Source organism: Solanum stenotomum, chromosome 8 (assembly GCF_019186545.1).
Source record: "Solanum stenotomum isolate F172 chromosome 8, ASM1918654v1, whole genome shotgun sequence".
NCBI lineage: Eukaryota > Viridiplantae > Streptophyta > Magnoliopsida > Solanales > Solanaceae > Solanum > Solanum stenotomum.
Window position 1 is genome coordinate 38,586,577 of NC_064289.1, and position 11,339 is coordinate 38,597,915.

The 11,339-nt window shown below is 33.0% G+C and overlaps 1 pseudogene; it reads right to left on the reverse strand.

Moving 5' to 3' along the window:
* The window catches only part of LOC125872217 (glutathione S-transferase U9-like), a 74,146-nt pseudogene extending 63,360 nt beyond the window's left edge, over positions 1-10,786 (reverse strand).
* Between the last annotated feature and the right edge of the window lie 553 nt (positions 10,787-11,339).

The following is an 11,339-nucleotide window of genomic DNA, read 5'->3' on the forward strand; positions in this document are numbered from 1 at the left end:
GCCAAATCAAACCTTGAATCCTCCACAAATGTTTTTGAATGTTGATGATACTACCAAGGAAAAATAAGTAAAATTAATAGGATAGACACAATTAATAAAGAAATTAATAAATAGACTTCAAATGATTAAAAGTTAAAGTTTTGTGAGTGAATTTAGAGCTTTAGAGCTTTTAGAGTTTTTTAAAACTAAGTCCAAAATTTTAAAATCTCATTCTTGTGTACACCCAATCAGAAAAGTATCAAACATCTAATACCATGTTTAAACATTCAAACAAACATTCCTATGATCCTATAATAGATAGTCGATCAACAGCTTATGAAAGTCGCTTTGTATTAGTAATACAATATTTTTTTAAATTTGTTGTCTTAGTAATACAACAGTTTTCAAATTTCACATTGTATTAGTGACACAACAGTTTTTAAAATTTTCTCTATGTCATTGATACAACAACAAATACAAAGAGAATTGTTGTATCAGTGGTACAGAACGAACTTTAGAAACTCTTGTATCACTAATACATAGAGAATTTCAAAACTGTTGTATTAGTGATACATGAAAAAAGGTATTTTTTATCCTTCCCTTTTGTGGTGAATGTTCTGTTAGTTTTTCAGCTTCTCCACATTTTGATTCAACTAGTTTTGTAAAGCCCTTGGCGGGTAAGCATATGAGAAATGGAGAACACATGGAAGGTTTTGATTGCTGATTAGGAAAAAAAAGGAAGAAATGCTAAAAGGCGGGTCTGTTTTGCTAGCTATTGAAGTGCAAGAAAAAAAAGTAGAACCAAAGGAGAAAATGAAATGAAGGACAATAACCTTACAAGAGAACTGCAGCAGGTGAATAACACAGTCAATGATACTTCAAAAATGCAGCAGGGGAAAAAATCACATGACCAAGGGTATCAGTGGTAGACACAGAAGAAGAAGCAAAATAAGCATCAAGAACAGGCCAACCCTAAGACTGTGTGCAAACCTACAGACTTCCAGCATAAAGAAGGCATGGAGAATCAGCAAAATCCAACTCAGGCAAGTATGACACTCATTGTTCCTACTCACAATAATTTTACTAGTTTAGATGTCAAGGAACAGGCTACAAACAGCCTATATGGTCTGGATACCAGCAGTAAGACATGAACCAAGGAGGATCAAACATCACAGGATCCAGGTAACCTAGCTAATTCAACAAGTAGTTAAAATGAACAGCACTCCCAAATAAATCAAAATGCAGGAATTTCCAGTAACATGGAACCTGTTAATGATTTAAGGATCCCTTTACCCCACAACCCCACTGTTATTTCTGTTGAGACAATTGGGGCTATTGATGGAGTTTCTGGAGGGATGGGTGGAGGGATGAAAGACACACAAACTAATATGCAGGAAGGAGAAACCAAAGGGAGGGATTTACCTAATGTTTAGTAGGAGGGCGAAAGTACAGACCAGCCTCAAGTTCCTATTATACATCATGGAAGTAAGCATCAGGCATCCCACCAGCTTGATATTGGGAAGAGTTTACAAGGCTTACGTAAGGAAAATCCTTATACTGGAACCAGTGCTAGACAACAAGAGAAAGAGGAACTGCATAGTCAGATTCCTCAGAAAGATGCAAGGAACACTCCTACTCAGCCTAGTAACAATAAATCCCAGGCCAGACTAAGCAAAAAAATAAGAAATGCAACTAAAAAAAGGCAACAAAAGGAAATAAAAACTGAAAATAAACAGCAGGGACCAAAGGAAGAGGTTGAGGACTATGATGAATATAGGGTTCCAAATTCTAAAGATGAGTATGATGAAGATACTCAATCTTTAGATGATAATGATGAGGAAGAGGATGAGATCACTACAACTTTTGCGGCCACTTTTCAAACTGATTATGAGGAGGAAATCCAAGAAATCAAAAAGCAACAGGGACTATCTCCAAGAGGAAGGAAAGAAACAAGGCACAACACCACTAGAGCTAGAAGCAGACCACTCACTAGAGCTAGAAGCAAAGGCTTGTGATTCATTTGACTATGGAAAAGACTCACACTACTAATAATGATATCATATGGCTGTTTTGGATTAGTGATGTTTATTTGTTGATAAACAGTCTACTAGCTTGTGAGCTGAAACATGTTTTTCTATGTTTCTGTCAAATGCCATTTTTAGAATAGGTCTTTTTTTTTTAATTCTTCTCTTATTGTAAGGGGAGAGTCTCCCTCATTTATGTTTTCCTACTATAATTGTATTGAGAAGAGTCCTCTCCTTAAGGTGCATAGTGCTAGGTTTACACTTTTATAGTATGAGGATGAGTTGACTAACCTTATTAGGTAGGTCGATTCTTGACTCACCATAAGATCGGAGATCAGGTTTAAGTCCCCCTCCTTGTATATTTTTTTATTTTTGTTATTAATGATAAGGCATGGGGGTGTTGCTAAGCCCCTAACCCCACCAAAGGTTGTTCAACTAAAAAAATATATTAAGTACTAGGTTATATCGAGTAATTCCTGTACGTTTTTTGGTGTACACCTTAGATACTGGAACAAAACATCTAAGTATGAGCAAACTTCACTTTTCTAAATCGATTACATGAAGTGAAGAATCAAACTTCTAAACTATCATGTAATGTATTGTTAGCTACTTGTTTAAACATATTCACTGTAAGAATTCAAAATCGATTACATGAACTCAAACTTCTGGACAATTTCAGCCCTAATCGGCTTATATGCCTAATAAAAAAGAAATTCTCAAGTGGAGAATCAGCCCACTTATACTTATTTAGCGATTACGAGCTACACTCCCAAAAATCAACTGATGAATCTAAAATACAAGCTATACTCCCAAAAATTGTATCAAAAACACAAGAATATCAAAACTCTAAAGCTAAAATTTAGACTTTCAAAGATAGAATTTGTTACGTGATAAACCCTACTCCAACAAAATCCTGTTATCAGCGAGAACTATGATGTAAATCGTGTCCTTCAGTGAGAGTTCTTCATCTGTTGAGCTCTTCAGCTAGAAATCTGTCTAAAATTGTGTTCTAACTTCAATTCATCTTGCCAACAACCCCAAAGTAATCAATTCCTTCTTATTCTCCTCTTCTAAACACAAAACAAAAAATCAATCAATAACAAGAAGACTATATTTAGTACTTACGGAACAGTGAATCGAACTCACGCTTGACAAAATTGTTATCGGAGAAGAGAATCGAACTCACACTTGACGAAATTGTTATCGTTATTAGTTCTTCGACTTCATTTCTTCAACTATTCAGTTCTTCAGCTCAGTTCTTCAACTCTTAAGCTCAGTTCTTCCAAGAAAGAGAGAACTCACGCATGTTTTTGTCACAAATGTTTGATGTATTTTATTAAAATTAATGTTTTCTGAAAAAAAAATTTGGCCAATAAAAATGGGAGGGAGAGTTAAAAATGTTGGAGGGAATGTAATATTTTTAGTGAAAATTTTAAGGCCACACTTCTAATGTGTTGTTTTTACAGTTATAAAAATAGGACACTTTAAAAGTGTGGCCATATATGTTAATAGTTGTTCTCAATTATATCATATTGTAACAACACTTATAAAATGTAGCTTATACCATTAAAGAGTAGACTGTTTAATTGTTGCCAATATAAAGTGTAGCGAAAAGTTAAAAACTTGGGCTATGCTTTGAAAGCATCCCCAAAAATATTTTAGGCAACACTTTACAAGCGTTGTCCAAAATTAGTGTGGTTGTAGTCCTAAAATGGTGTAGTGATTTATTTATCATGTCTCCTCAATCTAAGTTCATTAATCTCTTAAATTTTTTCGAACTAACACTATGCATATCATCCGAACCTCTTATCAAAGTCTGCCTCCATCTTTATCTTATAGGGTAGGATTAGGTATTATATTATACTAATTCTTAGTTAATTAAACTCATTTCAATTAAAAGGATGTAATTCATTATAACTCAAGTGATCAAAATTCTTAAAGTTACGACGAAAGGAAAGTAAACAGGTCAAAAATTCAACCAATTCCCCGACTTTATCTTTACATCTATAGCTCACTTATACTACATCTCATAATGCTTGGGAGCTTTCTCGAGGAACAAACTTAATTCGTGATGAAAATTCATCAACTTGAGGAAGACTTGAATTGATATAATAAAGCTTGGAATCATGCCAAATGTTCTTCACCGAAATTTGGTCTGCATTGTTAATAATTAGGTAAGAGTTTATTTATTGTGCAATTATCTTGAATAGCAAAGTAGAGACCTAAATAACCCCTAAATCGATGTGATCTAATCAACTGCATGACAACGACAATAGGCTTGTCATTGGACTCATTCAAATATGGCTTGATCTGATCCACAAAGTCACCCCAAAAAGTTGTTGAAATGTTTTTATTCCTACATAATTTATATGGTTAATCATATGAATAAAAATAATGAGTTGTTGAAGCACATATTCATTGAATTGTGGGATGCGTACTCATAATCCTGTATGTCAACGTTAATGAACGTTCGGACACTATCATCTTGTTTGATAGACTGTACATCCCCATAACTCACAACTTCTCCAATGATATCTACAACAATAGTGACGACATAAATTAATACAAAATAAATAATGATCGAAGTCTGAATAAGGAACTTATAAATAATGTATTGATTACCAAATAGTTCTGTGTTATCAAATTCTTGTGGATTTGTAAGCTGTGTATATGATTTAAATTTGTAGATAGACATACTGAAATGTGGATCCTCTATCAACTCAACGTCTGTCTTTTTTGTGAACATCAACTTAAATTTGTGGTCTTTGATCCTTAATTTCATAGTATTTGGACAAACCACAAAATTATTAATAAAGTACAATCCCATTTCCTTAATACTTTCTCTGAAATTTTAGAATAGAGATCTGTCAATACTCGCGTGAATGCGATAGCCCTACAGATACAATTAGTCACTTAATTAGCACTCCAATTTAGTATATAACTTCTTAAAATTCTTTAAAAAATAATATCATACTTATAAAATATATTAAAAATACCTTTTCATCCATCATAATAACCTCGATAGAAAAAGGACGATCTGGTCGATCACGATCCGTGTTTTCCCAAAGCCTGACAATACGAACTTTTAATTTCCAATACATTGACTTGCTGTTAATTTCGCTAATGAAATCAGTCGTAGCTGCCATAATTAATTCGTCCGTTCAATACAAAAGAAGTATGAAACAAAATAAAAACACTAATCAGCAAGAAGTGTAAAGAAGGAAAAAGATGCATATAACCTGTAAGCAGGGAAGTCTATATATAGTGAGAGTTATGAGATAACTTCCATAAATGTGGAAGTTACAGCAATGTGGGTTGTGCAATTATCTGCAGGTGTGTGTGAAGGGAAAAGAAGAATAAGAAATATGTGGAGTTTGTGTGTTTTATTTGGCTTCCTAACTTCCCAATTTTAAAAATGATCATATTATTTTTAAATAAATAATTTTAATTAATTTTTAATATACTATATAACTGTCAGTTTTAAAACTGCATTTTTTGGTGGAAACGTGAAAGTGAGTTTTATTTGGCTTGCTAACTTCCCAATTTTAAAAATGATCATATTATTTTTAAATAAATAATTTTAATTAATTTTTAATATACTATTTGATTTTAAATGTTTCTTTGCAATTTGAATTCTTAAAAAGCTGTTAAAAACAATAACTAATTATTACCTAACAAACTAATTTTGTCATAAAAATGCCACTTGTCTTTCTAATGCGCTGCCACTTGGAATAACTGTTGAGGTTATTGAGGGAGTTTCTGGAGGGATGGGTGGAGGGATGAATGACACACAAACTAATATGCTGGAAGGAGAAACCAAAGGGAGGGATTTGCCTAACGTTTAGTAGGAGGGCAAAAGTACAGACCAGCTTCAAGTTCCTATTATACATCATGGAAGTAAGCATCAGGCATCCCACCAGCTTGATATTGGGAACAGTTTACAGGGCTTAGGTAAGGAAAATCCTTATGCTGGAACTAGTGCTAGATCACAAGAGAAAGAGGGACTGCATAGTCAGATTCCTCAGAAAAATGCAGGGAACACTCCTACTCATCCTAGTAACAATAAATCCCAGGCCAGACTAAGCAAAAAAGGAAGAAATGTTATTAAAAAAAGGCAACAAAAGGAAATGAAAACTGAAAATAAACAGCAGGGACAGAAGGAAGAGGTTGAGGACTATGATGAATATGGGGTTCCAAATTCTAAAGATGAGTATGATGAAGATACTCAATCTTTAGATGATAATGATGATGAAGAGAATGGGATCACTACAACTTTTGGGGCCACTTTTCAAACTGATTATGAGGAGGAAATCCAAGAAATCAAAAAGCAACAAGGACTATCTCCAAGAGGAAGGAAAGAAACAAGGCACAACACCACTAAAGCTAGAAGCAGACCACTCACTAGAGCTAGAAGCAGAGGCTTGTGATTCATTTGACTATGCAAAAGACACACTACTAATAATGATATCATATGGCTGTTTTGGATTAGTGATGTTTATTTGTTGATAAACAGTCTACTAGCTTGTGAGCTGAAACATGTTTTTCTATGTTTCTGTCAAATGCTATTTTTAGAATAGGTCTTTTTTTTTTAATTCTTCTCTTATTGTAAGGGGAGAGTCTCCCTTATGTATGTTTTCCTAGTATAATTGAATTGAGAAGAGTCCTCTCCTTAAGGTGCATAGTGCTAGGTTTACACTTTTATAGTATGAGGATGAGTTGACTAACCTTATTAGGTAGGTCGATTCTTGACTCACCATAAGATCGGAGGTCAGGTTTAAGTCCCCCTCCTTGTATATTTTTTTATTTTTGTTATTAATGATAAGGCATGGGGGTGTTGCTAAGCCCCTAACCCCACCAAAGGTTGTTCAACTAAAAAAATATATTAAGTACTAGGTTATATCGAGTAATTCCTGTACGTTTTTTGGTGTACACCTTAGATACTGGAACAAAACATCTAAGTATGAGCAAACTTCACTTTTCTAAATCGATTACATGAAGTGAAGAATCAAACTTCTAAACTATCATGTAATGTATTGTTAGCTACTTGTTTAAACATATTCACTGTAAGAATTCAAAATCGATTACATGAACTCAAACTTCTGGACAATTTCAGCCCTAATCGGCTTATATGCCTAATAAAAAAGAAATTCTCAAGTGGAGAATCAGCCCACTTATACTTATTTAGCGATTACGAGCTACACTCCCAAAAATCAATTGATGAATCTAAAATACAAGCTATACTCCCAAAAATTGTATCAAAAACACAAGAATATCAAAACTCTAAAGCTAAAATTTAGACTTTCAAAGATAGAATTTGTTACGTGATAAACCCTACTCCAACAAAATCCTGCTATTAGCGAGAACTATGATGTAAATCGTGTTCTTCAGTGAGAGTTCTTCATCTGTTGAGCTCTTCAGCTAGAAATCTGTCTAAAATCGTGTTCTAGCTTCAATTCATCTTGCCAACAACCCCAAAGTAATCAATTCCTTCTTATTCTCCTCTTCTAAACACAAAACAAAAAATCAATCAATAACAAGAAGACTATTTTTAGTACTTACGGAACAGTGAATCGAACTCACGCTTGACAAAATTGTTATCGGAGAAGAGAATCGAACTCACGCTTGACGAAATTGTTATCGTTATTAGTTCTTCGACTTCATTTCTTCAGCTATTCAGTTCTTTAACTCTTAAGCTCAGTTCTTCCAAGAAAGAGAGTACTCACGCATGTTTTTCTCACAAATGTTTTATGTATTTTATTAAAATGAATGTTTTCTGAATTAATTTTTTTGGCCAATAAAAATGGGAGGGAGAGTTAAAAATGTTGGAGGGAATGTAATATTTTAGTGAAAATTTTAAGGCCACACTTCTAATGTGTTGTTTTTACAATTATAAAAATAGGACACTTTAAAAGTGTGGCCATATATGTTAATAGTTCTTGTCAATTATATCATATTGTAACAACACTTATAAAATGTAGCTTGTACCATTAAAGAGTAGACTGTTTAATTGTTGCCAATATAAAGTGTAGCTAAAAGTTAAAACTTGGGCTATGCTTTGAAAGCATCCCCAAAAATATTTTAGGCAACACTTTACGAGCGTTGTCCAGAATTAGTGTGGCCGTAGTCCTAAAATGGTGTAGTGATTTATTTATCATGTCTCCTCAATCTAAGTTCATTAATCTCTTAAATTTTTTCGAACTAACACTATGCATATCATCCGAACCTCTTATCAAGGTCTGCCTCCATCTTTATCTTGTAGGGTAGGATTAAGTATTATATTATACTAATTCTTAGTTAATTAAACTCATTTCTATTAAAAGGATGTATTTCATTATAACTCAAGTGATCAAAATTCTTAAAGTTGCGACGAAAGAAGAGTAAACAGGTCAAAAATTCAACCAATTCCCCGACTTTATCTTTACATCTATAGCTCCCTTATACTACATCTCATAATGCTTGGGAGCTTTCTCCAGGAACAAACTTAATTCGTGATGAAAATTCATCAACTTGAGGAAGACTTGAATTGATATAATAAAGCTTGGAATCATGCCAAATGTTCTTCACCGAAATTTGGTCTGCATTGTTAATAATTAGGTAAGAGTTTATTTATTGTGCAATTATCTTGAATAGCAAAGTAGAGACCTAAATAACCCCTAAATCGATGTGATCTAATCAACTGCATGACAACGACAATAGGCTTGTCATTGGACTCATTCAAATATGGCTTGATCTGATCCACAAAGTCACCCCAAAAAGTTGTTGAAATGTTTTTATTCCTACATAATTTATATGGTTAATCACATGAATAAAAATAATGAGTTGTTGAAGCACATATTCATTGAATTGTGGGATGCGTACTCATAATCCTGTATGTCAACGTTAATGAACGTTCGGACACTATCATCTTGTTTGATAGATTGTACATCCCCATAATTCACAACTTCTCCAATGATATCTACAACAATAGTGACGACATAAATTAATACAAAATAAATAATGATCGAAGTCTGAATAAGGAACTTATAAATAATGTATTTATTACCAAATAGTTCTGTGTTATCAAATTCTTGTGGATTTGTAAGCTGTGTATATGATTTAAATTTGAAGATAGACATACTGAAATGTGGATCCTCTATCTCCTCAACGACTGTCTTTTTTGTGAACATCAACTTAAATTTGTGGTCTTTGATCCTTAATTTCATAGTATTTGGACAAACCACAAAATTATTAATAAAGTACAATCCCATTTCCTTAATACTTTCTCTGAAATTTGGGAATAGAGATCTGCCAAGACTCGCGTGAATGCGATCGCCCTACAGATACAATTAGTTACTTAATTAGCACTCCAATTTAGTATATAACTTCTTAAAATTCTTTAAAAAGTAATATCATACTTATAAAATATATTAAAAATACCTTTTCATCCATCATAATAACCTCGATAGAAAAAGGACAATCTGGTCGATCACGATCCGTGTTTTCCCAAAGCCTGACAATACGAACTTTTAATTTCCAATACATTGACTTGCTATTAATTTCGCTAATGAAATCAGTCGTAGCTGCCATAATTAATTCGTCCGTTCAATACAAAAGAAGTATGAAACAAAATAAAAACACTAATCAGTAAGAAGTGTAAAGAAGGAAAAAGATGCATATAACCTGTAAGCAGGGAAGTCTATATATAGTGAGAGTTATGAGATAACTTCCATAAATGTGGAAGTTACAGCAACGTGGGTTGTGCAATTATGTGCAGGTGTGTGTGAAGGGAAAAGAAGAATAAGAAATACGTGGAGTTTGTGTGTTTTATTTGGCTTCCTAACTTCTCAATTTTAAAAATGATCATATTATTTTTAAATAAATAATTTTAATTAATTTTTAATATACTATACAACTATCAGTTTTAAAACTGCATTTTTTGGTGGAAACGTGAAAGTGAATTTTATTTGGCTTGCTAACTTCTTCATTTTAAAAATGATCATATTATTTTTAAATAAATAATTTTAATTAATTTTTAATATACTATTTGATTTTAAATGTTTCTTTGCAATTTGAATTCTTAAAAAGCTGTTAAAAAACAATAACTAATTATTACCTAATAAACTAATTTTGACATAAAAATGCCACTTGTCTTTCTAATGCGCTGCCACTTGGAATAATTATAGGCTAGACTTTCTTGCTTTTAATTATATATAGATTAATATTAATAATTAAATGGATACCGCCATACTGGACTTGCCAGATCTATTTCCGATCACGATCTGGTTTTTTTTTTTAAAAAAAAGGTGGCATCACTGGAATCATTCATGGCCATGTTCTTGACCTGCTCTCTCGGTTAATGAAGACGGTGAAGATGTCGATGAAATAAATTTGTTTATTTAATGGAATAATTGTTGTTTTATATAGTCTACTAAACAAAAATTAGATGGATTTGTTTGCTTAATGTGTATTTGAGAGTGTGATAATACGTGGTGGATGTATGAAGCCCAGAATCGAACTTTAGCTCTTTGGTAAGGATCTTGTGGAAACAGTGGTGACTCATTCTTCCATGTCTCATCAATGTATTCAAGAATTACAGAGGACTCACATATTGGGTTTCTATTATGAACAAGTATTGGTACTTTCTTGTGAATGGGATTGTATTTGAGCAGCAATGGACCTTTGTTCATCAAATCTTCTTCCACATACTCATAAGGTATTCCTTTTACTTTGAGAGCTAGTTCTACTCTCTTCACATAAGAGCTAGCCCACATTCCATGAAGAGTAACCCTGTTTTCCTCTTACATTTTCTTTCACAACAAACATCTAATGTTGAACATGTCATATAAATTCTTGAGGTTTTGGTTTAGTCACAGATACCGTACAATTCTTTATTCCTTGAGGACAAAGGAAAATTACTACTTGTCCATCAAGATTGATGACATATGTACTAATGGAGCCCACATTTACATTATTTTAATATATTCAACAAAATTTAATTATCTGAATTTGACCTGGATATATATATATATATATATATATATACACACGCTAGCACGGGCCCAACATAGTAGGTCTGCTCTTCCTAAATAAAGTATGTTGAAAATTATATAAACATATCACATCTGCAGATTATACACACAACCACCAAGTCAAAGAAAAGGAAAATATTCAAAGTTGTTAGAAACATTCAACATTTATAGCCTATCATTGAAGCTCTCTGTAATACCTCAGACCTCAAAATGAAGAAAATCCTAGTTTTCAGAAAAACTAGAGCCAGTACTAACGAAACCACCCACTGACCGTAGGTGGGGTTTCGTCATTAAGGCTCAAATGTTGATAGTCTCTGATCCCACCCAC